We start from the raw sequence: 12,204 nt of genomic DNA on the forward strand, positions 1-12,204 counted from the left end.
TTCAATAAAAATTGTTCATTGTCCAACAAAAACATTATTTACACGCGCACAAAAATTTTTTTATTACAAATTGTCTTTAGCAATTTTTTTTCCGTAAATTATTCTCGTTCGAAAATTGTTTTTTTTGTTTTATTCTTTTTCAGTTTTATTGTTTATTGTTTTATTGCTCTTCAGTTTTATTGTTTTTTATTTTATTGTTTCATCGTTTTAATTGTTTTTGTTTTATAGTTTATTATTATTATTTTTTTTTGTTTTTATTGTATTTTTTAAAATTGGTTTTAAATTGTCATTAAAAATTTCTTTTTTCGCGAATTATTCCCGTTTTGAGTATTGTTTCTCACTATATATATGGACGAGGAGAAAAATTGTTGTTGGTATTATACAGGTGCGGAAATTGTGTGAATCATAGGGCGCGCGTTGGCGTGACGCGACAGCAAATATCATCTGCTTGACGAGACCTTTTTGACGTTTCGGCACAATTATTGCTCCTCGTCACTCTCTCTTGTCGTTCACAAGTGCCAATTCGTCGACGATGTGAGGAGTCTATTATTCAAACGTTAAATTACATCTATAGAGTATTTTTTTCATTCCGCTTATATATATATGGCTGCTGACGGGTACACAACTTGTTGCATCGACAGGGTCGCTCAACTTGAATGTTTACATTCTTCTTTTTTTCAAACGAAAAAAAACAGATTTTCTTCTCTCTTCTTTCTTCTTGAAAATTTTGTTCCGAATTTTTTTTTTTTTTTTTTGTTCGTCTCGAATTTTCTGCTTTTGTAATTTTTTCACCTTTGGATTTTGTTAGTCTTTTGGAGGAACTTTTGTAAATTTATTTTGTAAGTTTTAACTTTTGTAAATTTTTTTTGTAATTTTTAACTTTTGTAACTTTAGTTTGTAACTTTTAACTTTCTTCACTCTAAACTTTTGTAACTTTCAATTTTTGTCACTTTTAATTTTTGTAACTTTTAATTTTTGTAACTTTTAATTCTTGTCACTTTTATAATTTTTGTAACTTTTTCTTTTGTAATTTTCAACTTTTGTACCTTTTCTTTTGTCACTTTTAACTTTTGTACTTTTTCTTTTGTAATTTTCAACTTCTGAGATTTTTTCTTTTGTAATTTTTTACTTTTGTATATCAAATATTTTCGATTTTATTTTGTGTATACAAAAAGGACAGTGTTCTTTTCGTATTATTTGCTTTTTGTACTTTTGTAATTTGTAACGTTAATTATATTTTGTTAAAAATTTTCCTCTGTGAAACGAAAAGTTGATTTTATTTTCCCTCGAAAAACGAAAAGTTGATTTTATTTTCCCTCACAAAACGAAAATTTGATTTTAATTTCTATGCGAAACAAAAAGTTGGTGTTATTTTCCTTTGTAAAACAAAAATGTTGATTTTCTTTTCCCTTGTAAACGGAAAAGTCGATTTTTAGTTTCCTTTTAGTTTTTCGATTTTTTAACGAATTGATAATTATTATTATTATAATTTTATATTTTATCGTTCAGTTTCTTAAATTTCTTCTTTTTTTTTTGTTCTGTTTCGAATAAAATTCCTCCTGTTTGTGTCTTCCTTTTTTCAATTGTGTCGTTTGTATTTTTTATTAGGTACTTTTTATTCTTCTTTAATCTCTTATTTTTATTTATTTATTTTTTCAATTGTTTCGTGTGTATTTTTTTTTATTCTTCTTTATCTTTTTTTATACTTATCTTTTATTCCTGTTTAAAAATCCTTTTTTTATGTCTTCATTTTTTTATTGGAATTATTTATTTACGTTCAAGAAAATGAGTTTATATTTTATTTGGTCAATCTTGTTATTTTTTCTCCGATGTTTTATCTGCAACAATAATTTTTCCTACTTGAACCTTTCTCTTTTTTATTTCCTTTCTGTTGTATCTTTTTATAACATTCCTATTGCATCCTTCTCTTTTACGCTTTTTCTTTAATATTCTCTTTTTCCTTCTTTGTGTATTTTTTCCCTCTTTACATATTTTTTCCTTCTTCTTATAATTTTTCCATCTTTAAATATTTTTTTCCTTCTTTAAATAATTTTTCTTCTTTACTAATTTTTTCTTTCTTCATATAATTTTTCCTTTTGTAAATAATTTTTCCTTACGTAACTAGTTTTTCCTTCTTTACAAAATTTTTTCTTGTTTCTTATAATTTTTCTTTCTGTAAATATTTTTTTCTTCTTTAAAAAATTTGTTCTTGCTTCATATAATTTTTCTTTCTTTAAATATTTTTTCCTTCTTTACAAAATTGTTTCTTGCTTCATATAATTTTTCTTTCTTTAAATATTTTTTTCTTCTTCACATAATTTTCCTTTCTTTGAATATTTTTCCTTCTTCATGCAGTTTTCCTTTCTTTAAATATTTTTTTCTTCTTCATATAATTTTTCTTCCTTTCAATATTGTTTTCTTCTTTAAATAGTTTTATTCTTTAAATTGTTTTCTTTTTCAAATATTGTTTTCTTCTTTAAATAATTTTTCTTCTTTACAAATTTTTTCCTTCCTTACTTCCTTCTTTAAACATTTTTTTCTTCTTTACGTAATTTTTTCTTCCTCTACACAATTTTCTCTTCCTTTAGAATTTTTTCCCTTTGTATATTTTTTCTTCCTTTGTTTATTTTTTCCTTATGTAATTTTTCTTTCTCTATATAATTCTTTTCTCTTTATAATTCTTCTTTCTCCATATAATTCCTCTCTCTCTCTCTCTCTTTCTTTTTATTCTTCTTTCTGCAAACAATTCTTCTTTCTCTCTCTCCCTCTCTATAATTTTTGCCTTCTTTACAAAATTTTTCCTCCTCTATATCCTTTCCTGTATTCCTTCTCCAATAAAATCCTTTCCCTTTTTCTCTCCTTCGCTATTATCATCCACTTCCTTATTCCCTTACATTTTTTCCCATTGTTTCAAAAACAAAACTAACACTCAAAAAACAATTAGATCCTCGATTTTAGTCGACAATTAGAAAATAACGATGATACAGGATATGGTGTTGAATTCGTCGTGAGATTATGTTATCAATAATGAGTAGACAGTGACAAAGGAATTTCAGCATTATGCACTATGCACTCAGCACTTGTTTTTGAATTATAAAAATTTTACACTGAGAAATTAAATATATTTTTATAATTTCGCGATTTAAACACAACAAACACAATAATATCAAGAGATTCACTTTGGAGAAATTTTAACTTTGGACACATTTTTAAATTTGTTTATTATTGTATTTTTTTTTTTTCTTTAATAAAAAAACAAACTCGTAGACTACATTTATATTTATTGTTTATACATATATAGATATATATATGTATATAATAAAAGGAGGAAAAAAAATTGTAAACGCGTTGAGAACGATCGACGTTTATATGCTTAAGATCACGGCAGCCATATAGAAGACCCAGGATCGTAGTCTGGTTAGATCAGGTGGGGCCCAATCCTCCCCCCTTTTCCCACCACCTGCTGCTGCTTTTCTCCTCTCCACCCCCCTCCACCTCTCTTTTTACCGATATACATGTATATATAATAACCCTCATTTTAAAAAGAAACCCAAAAACCTATTAAATTTACTGTTATATTTGGATAAAAGGTTTTTCATATGTGAAAACGATGTTAATTGTGATTAATTGCTTTTAATGAGATTATAAAGAATATTATGCTTGTATTGAATGTTAATTGCATTTTTCGTTATTTATTTGCCTTTTTTACTTTATCTATTTATATTTATTATTAGATTATTTATTTATTCACAATATTTGTTAATTTACTTCCATTATTTATTTACACTATTTATTTTTTAACACTATTTATTTATTTACATTATTTATTTATTTGCACTATTTATTTAAACATAATATTTATTTGCTTACATTATTCGTTTACATTATTTATTTATTTACAATATTTTTTATTTACCCTATTTGCTTACTTACTCAAATTATTTATTTACTCAAACTATTAATTTATTCACACTATTTATTTACTTATTTAACACTATTAACTTACTTTTTTACATTATTTATTAATTCACACTATTTATTTATTATTTTATTATTATTTATTATTTATTTGTTTACATTATTCACCTACTTGCACTATTTATTTATTTACATTTATTGACATTATTTAAAAATAAATAAAAGAAAATTTTAGGAAATTCTTTTTACTTAGAAAAATGTTATTTAAACTTTTATTTAATTAATAATTTTATTTTAAAAAATCAATTATTTATTTGTTTGTAAACGGGACGAGCGGTTTGAGTGCAAAAATTGATTTTCAGTTGTGACTTGAATTTGGTTTATAAAAAGACAAAAGGAACAGATTTTATTCAATGAGGTTTTGTTTTTTAAGTAACCTGTTGTGCAGCATGCTAATTACTTCTTTATTTTCAACTAAAGCATTTCCGTTCGGTCAACGGTAAATGGCGAATAGATATTAGGGCTGATTGGTACAATTACTGTTCGATGTCCCCATTTTTTTTATGCTTTAATAATTTTCAACAATAATTATAATCACTGTCAATTGAAATTTATGCGCTAATAATTTTTATAACCGAGTTATAATAGATAATTCTATTTTGCAATTTATTCGGATAATTTGACAATAGATGAATTTTATTTTCCTTTTCATATTTCTTTATTATTATTTTTCTTGTTGAATTGAAGAAAATATAACTTTTACTATAGTGATTTTTATGCAATATTTTATATTAGAAAAATAATAAATATAATTAAAGAAATCGAGATAAAAATTCTTTGATTCAAATAAATATTTACTTGAATCAACTAATTTTTTAATCAAATAATAGACGCAAGTAATCGTATATACATACTTGGATTAAAGAATTTTTATTTGAATCGAAAAAATTGCATTTGAAACAATAATTTTAGTATTTGAAGCAAATACAATTTATTTGATTTCAAAATAAAAATCAATATAAAAATTACTTGATTCAAGTAAAAATCAAGATAAAAATTATTTGATTCAAGGAAATATTTATTTGAATCAAATAATTTTTATCTCGATTTTTATTTGAATCAAATAATTTTTATCTCGATTTTTTCTTGAATCAAATCATTTTTAACTCAACTTTTATATTTAAATCAAATAAATAATAAAATTTATATATAGAAAATAATGTAAAATAATAAAAATTTACATAAAATATAATTTTTAATAAAAAAAAATAATTTCCTAATTAACTTGAGTTCATTTTTTGTGTATATAATTATATTTGAATGGTATTCTTTATATAAAAGAAATTTAGAACGAAGATCAATATTTTTAATTTAATTCTAAAGCGAACAGAAGATAACCATTAATTACCCGTCTTATTAAATTTTCCCCTTCTATTGAGTACCATTAGTGAGAATATTATAAGATTAACCATTAAAATTTTTTTCATAGGTTCGAATGGACCGTGTGAGATTTTAGGCTCATTATCGGAATGTGAAAAAAAATTTTTTTTTGAAGTATTAGATACTTTTCACAATAGAACGATTATAATACAGTGCATCGAACTTTTATAAGTTGAGTAAATCTTCTTTTAATTCTTCCATCGATTTTGTATTTATAATTCTGTAACTTGTATTTATATAGTTAATTTAATTTATTTCATAAAATTAAATATAATTTATATTTAATAAAATTTTCTCTTTTTTGATTTTAAAATATTTAATAAATAATTTTAATCAATTTTAATAAATAATTTATTTTTTTATTATTTTATTTTTATAATTTTATTTATTTTTATTTATGTATTATTATAATGTAATAAATAATAATTCTTCTGTTAATAATTCTTTTTATTTTAATTTAATCATTATTTAATGATAATAAATAATATTTAATAAGAAGTAATGAATAAGAGGAAAGTTTAAAATTTTGCGCCAATATTTAAATTGGTAATTTTTATCTCCTCCTATTGGCAGCACTTTCTACCTGAGTATAAATACAAACGAAACGCGTCTCCTCGTCCATTTTGTTGCTGGACTTAGAGCTGAAAACATCTCTCGTGAATTTTTTTCCTTTAATCAAAATTTTTACTAAAATCATGTATTTTCAATTTAGTAACGATAGTTTTTCAAACTTTGTTAGTGGAAATTTAATTAATCAGTGTTTTATTTCTAAAATAATTAATTCTACCACGAAAAAGAGAATACAACGATGAGAGGAAATCTAATGATAGCGTCCTTAATCACGTGGTGAGTAAATTTTCATTTTATGTTCTTAAATTAAAATCCATGAACATCCTTCTGAATTAATAAGTTTTTAATAAAATTTTATTGTAAATAAATTGCAAATATTCCTAATATTTCAAAACGTGGAATATTTTATTTCTTCTACTTGATTTTAATGATGAAAACTTAGTCTCGTTCGTATGAATTAATGATTACTTACATTTACTGATTTTGCAATTTTTAATTTATTTTCTATAAAGAGAAAGTTTTATTTTTTTGCTTAAAAGAGAAATTTCTTTTCTTTTAAAGGTAATTGGCGAGAATGTCGCTTTTTGTTGAAGATAAACGAAAAAGGTGATAATTTAATATTTAATAAAATATTTTTTAAAGTATAAGAAATTAGTTAAATTCTATTTTTATTATTTTTAAATGATGCTATAATAACCGCCCCAGTCTGAATTCCGTGACTGATCGGTAGATTTCTGATAAATTTTTCCATTTTGAAAAAAAATTGATTTTTAATTAATAGGCATAATTTATCAATTAAATTTGTTTATCGTTTTAGAATCCTTTCAATAAAAGGAGAGATGAACTGGAATTTCAGTGGAAAAAGAATATGGTATGTATTACGAATCTTTCGGTTCGAAAAATACTATTAACTACTTTTAAAATCCCGAAAAAATGTTTCTACAATTCTGAACGTTCAATTGAACGAAATTAATATATTTCTTCTTCAAATAAAATTTTTATTACAATAATTTTGCGTCACTGTAAAAAGAATGAATTTCAGTGTTTCTAAATGTAAAATTTTAGTTTTTTTTTACCATCAGTAATTTATAAAAATATTTCGTTCGTTTGAGCGTTCAAAACTTGAGGAACATCAAAAAAATAATTTTTTCAAGTATTTTTTTTAAAATGATGCCAAAATATCCGCCCCAGTCTGATTTCTGTGACTGTTTGGAAGTATTCTGATTAAATTTCTCTTTAGAAAAATAAATTGCACATTTTCTATTTCGTAATTCTTTTTTAACCAATTTTTCTTTTCTGTTTAGGAGATGAAATGAACTTTAAATGAAATTCATGGAATGAATGGAAACTAAAGGAGAATTCGGTTGTGGATCAAAAGGTGTGTATTGCAAAAAAAAAATGTTAATTAGCCATTTTTTTCGACTATTTAAATATTTACAAAATTGGACAGAAAAAATTAATTGTAAGAAAATAAATTTTAATTTTTAAAATGCAAAATTAAATTAATAATAAGGAAATTTTAATTTTTGATAAGAAGTTGAATTAATAATAATAAAATTTTAATTTTTTTAATTAAAAATTAAATTAATACAAGATTTGAATTTATTAACTAAGCAAATAGAAATTAAAATTTGTAATTTTTTAAATGATGCTAAAATATCCGCCCCAGTCTGAATTCTATGACTGTTTGGAGAATTCTGATAAAATTATTAAATTTTTATAACATTCTTAATTAGCTATTTTAATGTTTTAACGCATTTAATTAATAAGTTTGTCATTTTTTTTACAGATAGTCGATGTGAAGTCGGAAAATACCGTTTTCAAAAAGGATCCCAACTTTTATACGGTGTGTATTATTTAATTTTTATTTTTATGACAATTAAATTTAAGGTACAAAAATTACCGAATTTATCATTTAAATTTGTCAGTATTTTGAATTTTTTTTAAAATGATGAGCTTTTAGTTATCCCTGTCATACATAAATGTGGTGATACATTTATCTGAAATTTTTTAAAAATGACTAATTATTAATATTGTAAAAAAGAATATTTAATAACAAGTGTTTTTTTATTTCAGAGACGATTGAGTATGAGGCGAAGGACTACGAGAGATCATTAGTGGAAAATGGAAAAAGGTATATTTTTTATAATTTCCTAGTTTCGAACAATTTTTAGTTCGTATTTTATTAAAAATAAAATTATTTCGTTTATTCAACAAATTAATTCCTAATTAAGAAAATGTTTATTTTCCATAATTATAATAATTTTTGAAAATATCAAATACAAAAGATTTCAAATTTATCGGAAAATATTTAAATTTTGAAAAAAATTTCGTTTATTTACATTTAATTATATTATTTTTACTTAAAATGTTAATTTTTATTTTTATAAACAATATTTTTTATAAATAGTTACAAAATGATGTAAAATAATTTGACAAGCATATGACTGAACATATTTGATGTCACACTTTTAACTGATCTCTCCCATAATTTTGAATTTTACTTTTGAAAAATTGCTCCAAACAGAAATTTTATAAATTATCTTTTCTTTTCACAGTTTCTCCTTTTGCTGCGAACTCGGAAATTGTAATTTTTCATCAATCAGCCAGTGAATAAGGTAATTTTTCAAAAATTTCAAATTTCTTGATTTTTTACAATTTCATATCAAGATGATGTTACAAAATTATACGCTATTATGATACCGCATGATTCGCACTTGCCCTCACTGATTATTAGTACAAAATATCAAATTATTTTACCACTTTCCATCTGGAATTTGTCTTAAAATTTTCATTTTTCTTTGTTTCAGATTTATTCTACCGCTACAAGAATATTCTCAAAACGAAAAATTCTATGGAACAATTTCTATATCAATATTTCTATGTAAGTTTAATTTATATCGCATCCTACAATTACATTTTATAATTAATATTAATAATTAAAATTAATATTGATTATTTAATTTAATAATTAGTATTTTATAAATAAATATCGTATAAAAATTTTGTTATTTGCATTCTACACTGGAAAAAAATTGTCTTTATCAAATAATTTTCATTTACAGTCGAATCTGTTGGAATGGAACTCTATTTAAAAAAATTTTTTTTATATTTAAAAATGTCCAAGAATTATTTTCACTTAGTTACAGAATATTGTAAAAATATTACAAAATTATAAAAAAAAAAAATTCTTGGTGTTTACTGTTATAAAATTTTTAAAATCGAGTTGCATTTCGACAGGTTTCACTGTAAATCAATTAAATAATTTGCTTGAAATTATTGATACAATTTATTTTGCTTTGAATAGAATAATTTAAGGTACAAAAAATTTTGCTTTAAATAAAAATTATTCGATTCAAGTAAAATATTTTTTTGATAGACAATTCATTGGTTATTTGAATTAAATATTTTTTCAGTGTATTAAAAATATGATGTTTTAATATACGCAATGAATTTCTGTGAACTCAACTCATTTCTGAATTTTTATACAAAATTTATCAAGTATTTTGATTAATAAGACGTAATTTAACAGAAAATTTCTTTCATTTTCAGTTGTGGATCCAAGTCGCGGCCCTTTTAGAAATAGTGATGTAGATTGAATTTTAATATTTGTGTATTAATTCGAAATTTATTTTCCAAGTGAATTTCGAATTATCGAAGGAGACATTTTTCCTTTAATAAATGAATTCTTGATAAATGATGGTATTTCTTAATCTCCTCTAAGTTTTTTTTTACAACTCTATAACAATTTTAACTATTAAAATTGTATTTTTATTTATTTTTCGTTTTTTATACTTTAAATATTTTATGTTTTTATATTTTGATTTTAGTTATTTTCTATTTTCTATTTCTCAATTTATTTAATTATCTATTAATTTATCATCCTTTAAAAATTAAATTTGCATAGAAAAAATATTTACTGGAAGCAGTTAAAAAAAATTAATTCAGAGAAACGTTTTTATTAAATAAAAACAGAAAGAAAAAATATTCGCCTGCTTTCAGTAAAATTCTAATAAATGGAAATGAAAATCCATTTTCTAATAATATTATAACGCCTTTGATTCTTGATATATCCGTCTGTATATCTATAAATTTATATCTTTGTGATTGATAAAGTTTCATATATAGTGCACACTTTCATTTCTCCTGTGACCGTGAGAAAATAATACATAAAATAGGGCTAAAAGTCGTTTCATTGAATATATCACGAAATATTTAGTTTACTCTTTACTTTAAAATGCCCAGTAGAGTCGGAAATTTACATTTTCACATATACAGGTTCGCACATATTAAATTTCAACTGTGCTGTGAATGTTGCAAAAAAAAAACGAAAAATGAAATTATTAGACCAGTGTATCTTAAATTTCACATGTGCATGAAATTCAAACCACGTGATACAATATACATAATATAATTCTATTAATCAGTTTTAAAATTTTTGGCATTTGTAAATAATAATTTTTATAATTTAAATTCAAAAGGATTAAATTTTTACAAAGGTGAAACGATGGTTTTGAATTTTTAGTACCTTTTAAATTTAAAATTGAATTAAATCAAAAACTTCTTTTGATCGACATGTTTTGAACGTTCGAATGAGTGAAATATTTTTTATTTCAAATATTACTGATTGTAATGAAAGTTAAAAAACTAAATTTAAAATTTATAGAAACTTTATAATTAATTTTCCTCTTTTGCTACTCGACGCAAAATTATTGTAATTAAAATTTTATTTGAAGAAGAAACAAATAAATCTCGTTCATTTGAACGTTCGTAACTTTAGAATCATTAAACTATTAAAATTCAATTCAATTAAAAAATTGCATTGAATTGAATTGAATTTTTCAATTGAATTGAATTGAATTCCAAGAGAAATTGAAATTATGAATTAGAAATTCAATTAAAAAATGCTTAAAATTGAATTTCTATTTTTTAATTAAATTTAATTTCAATTTCTTAATTGAATTGAATTAAATTCCAAGAGAAATTGGAATAAAGAATTAGAAATTGAAATTCAATTCAATTAAAAAATTGAAAATTTTTTTAATTTAATTTCAAATTTTTAATAAATTGAATTTTATTTAATTTTCTTAATTGAATTGAATTAAATTCCAAGAGAAATTGGAATAAAGAATTAGAAATTGAAATTCAATTCAATTAAAAAATTGAAAAATTTTTTTAATTTAATTTTAATTTTTTAATTGAATTTTATTTAATTTTTTTAATTGAATTGAATTAAATTCCAAGAGAAATTGGAATTAAGAATTAGAAATTCAATTCAATTAAAAAATTGAAAAAATTTTTAAATTGAATTTCAATTTTTTAATTGAATTTTATTTTACTTTCTTATTTGAATTTAATTTTAATTTCTTAATTAAATTGAATTAAATTCCAAGAGAAATTGGAATTAAGAATTAAAAATTGAATTTCAATTTTTTAATTGAATTTTATTTAATTTTCTTAATTAAATTAAATTTCAATTTCTTAATTGAATTGAATTAAATTCCAAGAGAAATTGGAATTAAGAGTTAGAAATTGAAATTTAGTTTTATTAAAAAATTGAAATTCAATTCAATTTAAAAATTCAAATCAAATTAAATAAAAATTCAATTCAATTAAAAAATAAAAATTAAATTAAAATATAAATCAAATCAGTTAAAAAATAAAAATTCAATTCAAGTAAAAAATTAAAATTCAATTCAATTAGGATTAAATTGAAAGTCAAGACTTAAAATTTTACATATTCAATTATTTATATCCTCGCAAATTTATTTCATTGTGTAAATTAAAACGAGTTACTTTCATTATCACTTCTAGGAGTTTTTGTCCATTAAACAAGTTTTTCTGAGAAATGGAATACAATTTTCAATTCGCAGAAAACATTAACTAATTATAATAATTATTCATAGGTATGTATATACTTTTTTATATGTTTTAAATATTTTAGGTAAAAAAAAACTCATTTGCGGGTAATTTTCATTAAATTTTATTAAGAAACTGAAGAATTTGGGTGAAAATGCAGAAAATTAGTAGTTGTGCTATAACTATTAACTCATCGATAGATGTTTTGTTGAATATAAAGAATAAAAATTCGTTACGGTACATTTCTTTGTGTAACAGGTCATAGTGTTAGTAGTCTTTATACTTAAAGGTAGTAGACAATATCGCTTCTAATGATCTAATAGGAAACTGTTGACTTTTACTTTGTTTGAACAGCAATCATTTCGTTTCACACGAAATAATCATTATACTAAACTTCAATACTGCAATGTGAATTTG

At 22.1% G+C, this 12,204-nt stretch overlaps 2 long non-coding RNA genes and 3 other non-coding genes across 5 annotated transcripts; all 5 read left to right on the forward strand.

Moving 5' to 3' along the window:
- The first annotated feature begins 5,960 nt into the window (after positions 1 to 5,960).
- Positions 5,961 to 7,275, forward strand: LOC122511195. Its single transcript, XR_006302495.1, has 4 exons — positions 5,961 to 6,204; positions 6,490 to 6,534; positions 6,746 to 6,799; positions 7,233 to 7,275. It is a non-coding gene; the product is annotated as an uncharacterized LOC122511195 (long non-coding RNA).
- On the forward strand, positions 6,603 to 6,672 carry LOC122511393. Its single transcript, XR_006302508.1, has one exon. It is a non-coding gene; the product is annotated as a small nucleolar RNA SNORD31 (small nucleolar RNA).
- Positions 7,089 to 7,158, forward strand: LOC122511394. The gene has a single exon (XR_006302509.1). It is a non-coding gene; the product is annotated as a small nucleolar RNA SNORD31 (small nucleolar RNA).
- A 291-nt stretch (positions 7,276 to 7,566) lies between the features above and the next one.
- LOC122511395 lies at positions 7,567 to 7,635 on the forward strand. The gene has a single exon (XR_006302510.1). It is a non-coding gene; the product is annotated as a small nucleolar RNA SNORD31 (small nucleolar RNA).
- Positions 7,636 to 8,736: 1,101 nt separating this feature from the next.
- LOC122511196 lies at positions 8,737 to 9,625 on the forward strand. Its single transcript, XR_006302496.1, has 2 exons — positions 8,737 to 8,812; positions 9,481 to 9,625. It is a non-coding gene; the product is annotated as an uncharacterized LOC122511196 (long non-coding RNA).
- Positions 9,626 to 12,204: the final 2,579 nt, after the last annotated feature.

Source organism: Leptopilina heterotoma, unplaced genomic scaffold (genome assembly GCF_015476425.1).
Source record: "Leptopilina heterotoma isolate Lh14 unplaced genomic scaffold, ASM1547642v1 Lhet_81, whole genome shotgun sequence".
Lineage (NCBI taxonomy): Eukaryota > Metazoa > Arthropoda > Insecta > Hymenoptera > Figitidae > Leptopilina > Leptopilina heterotoma.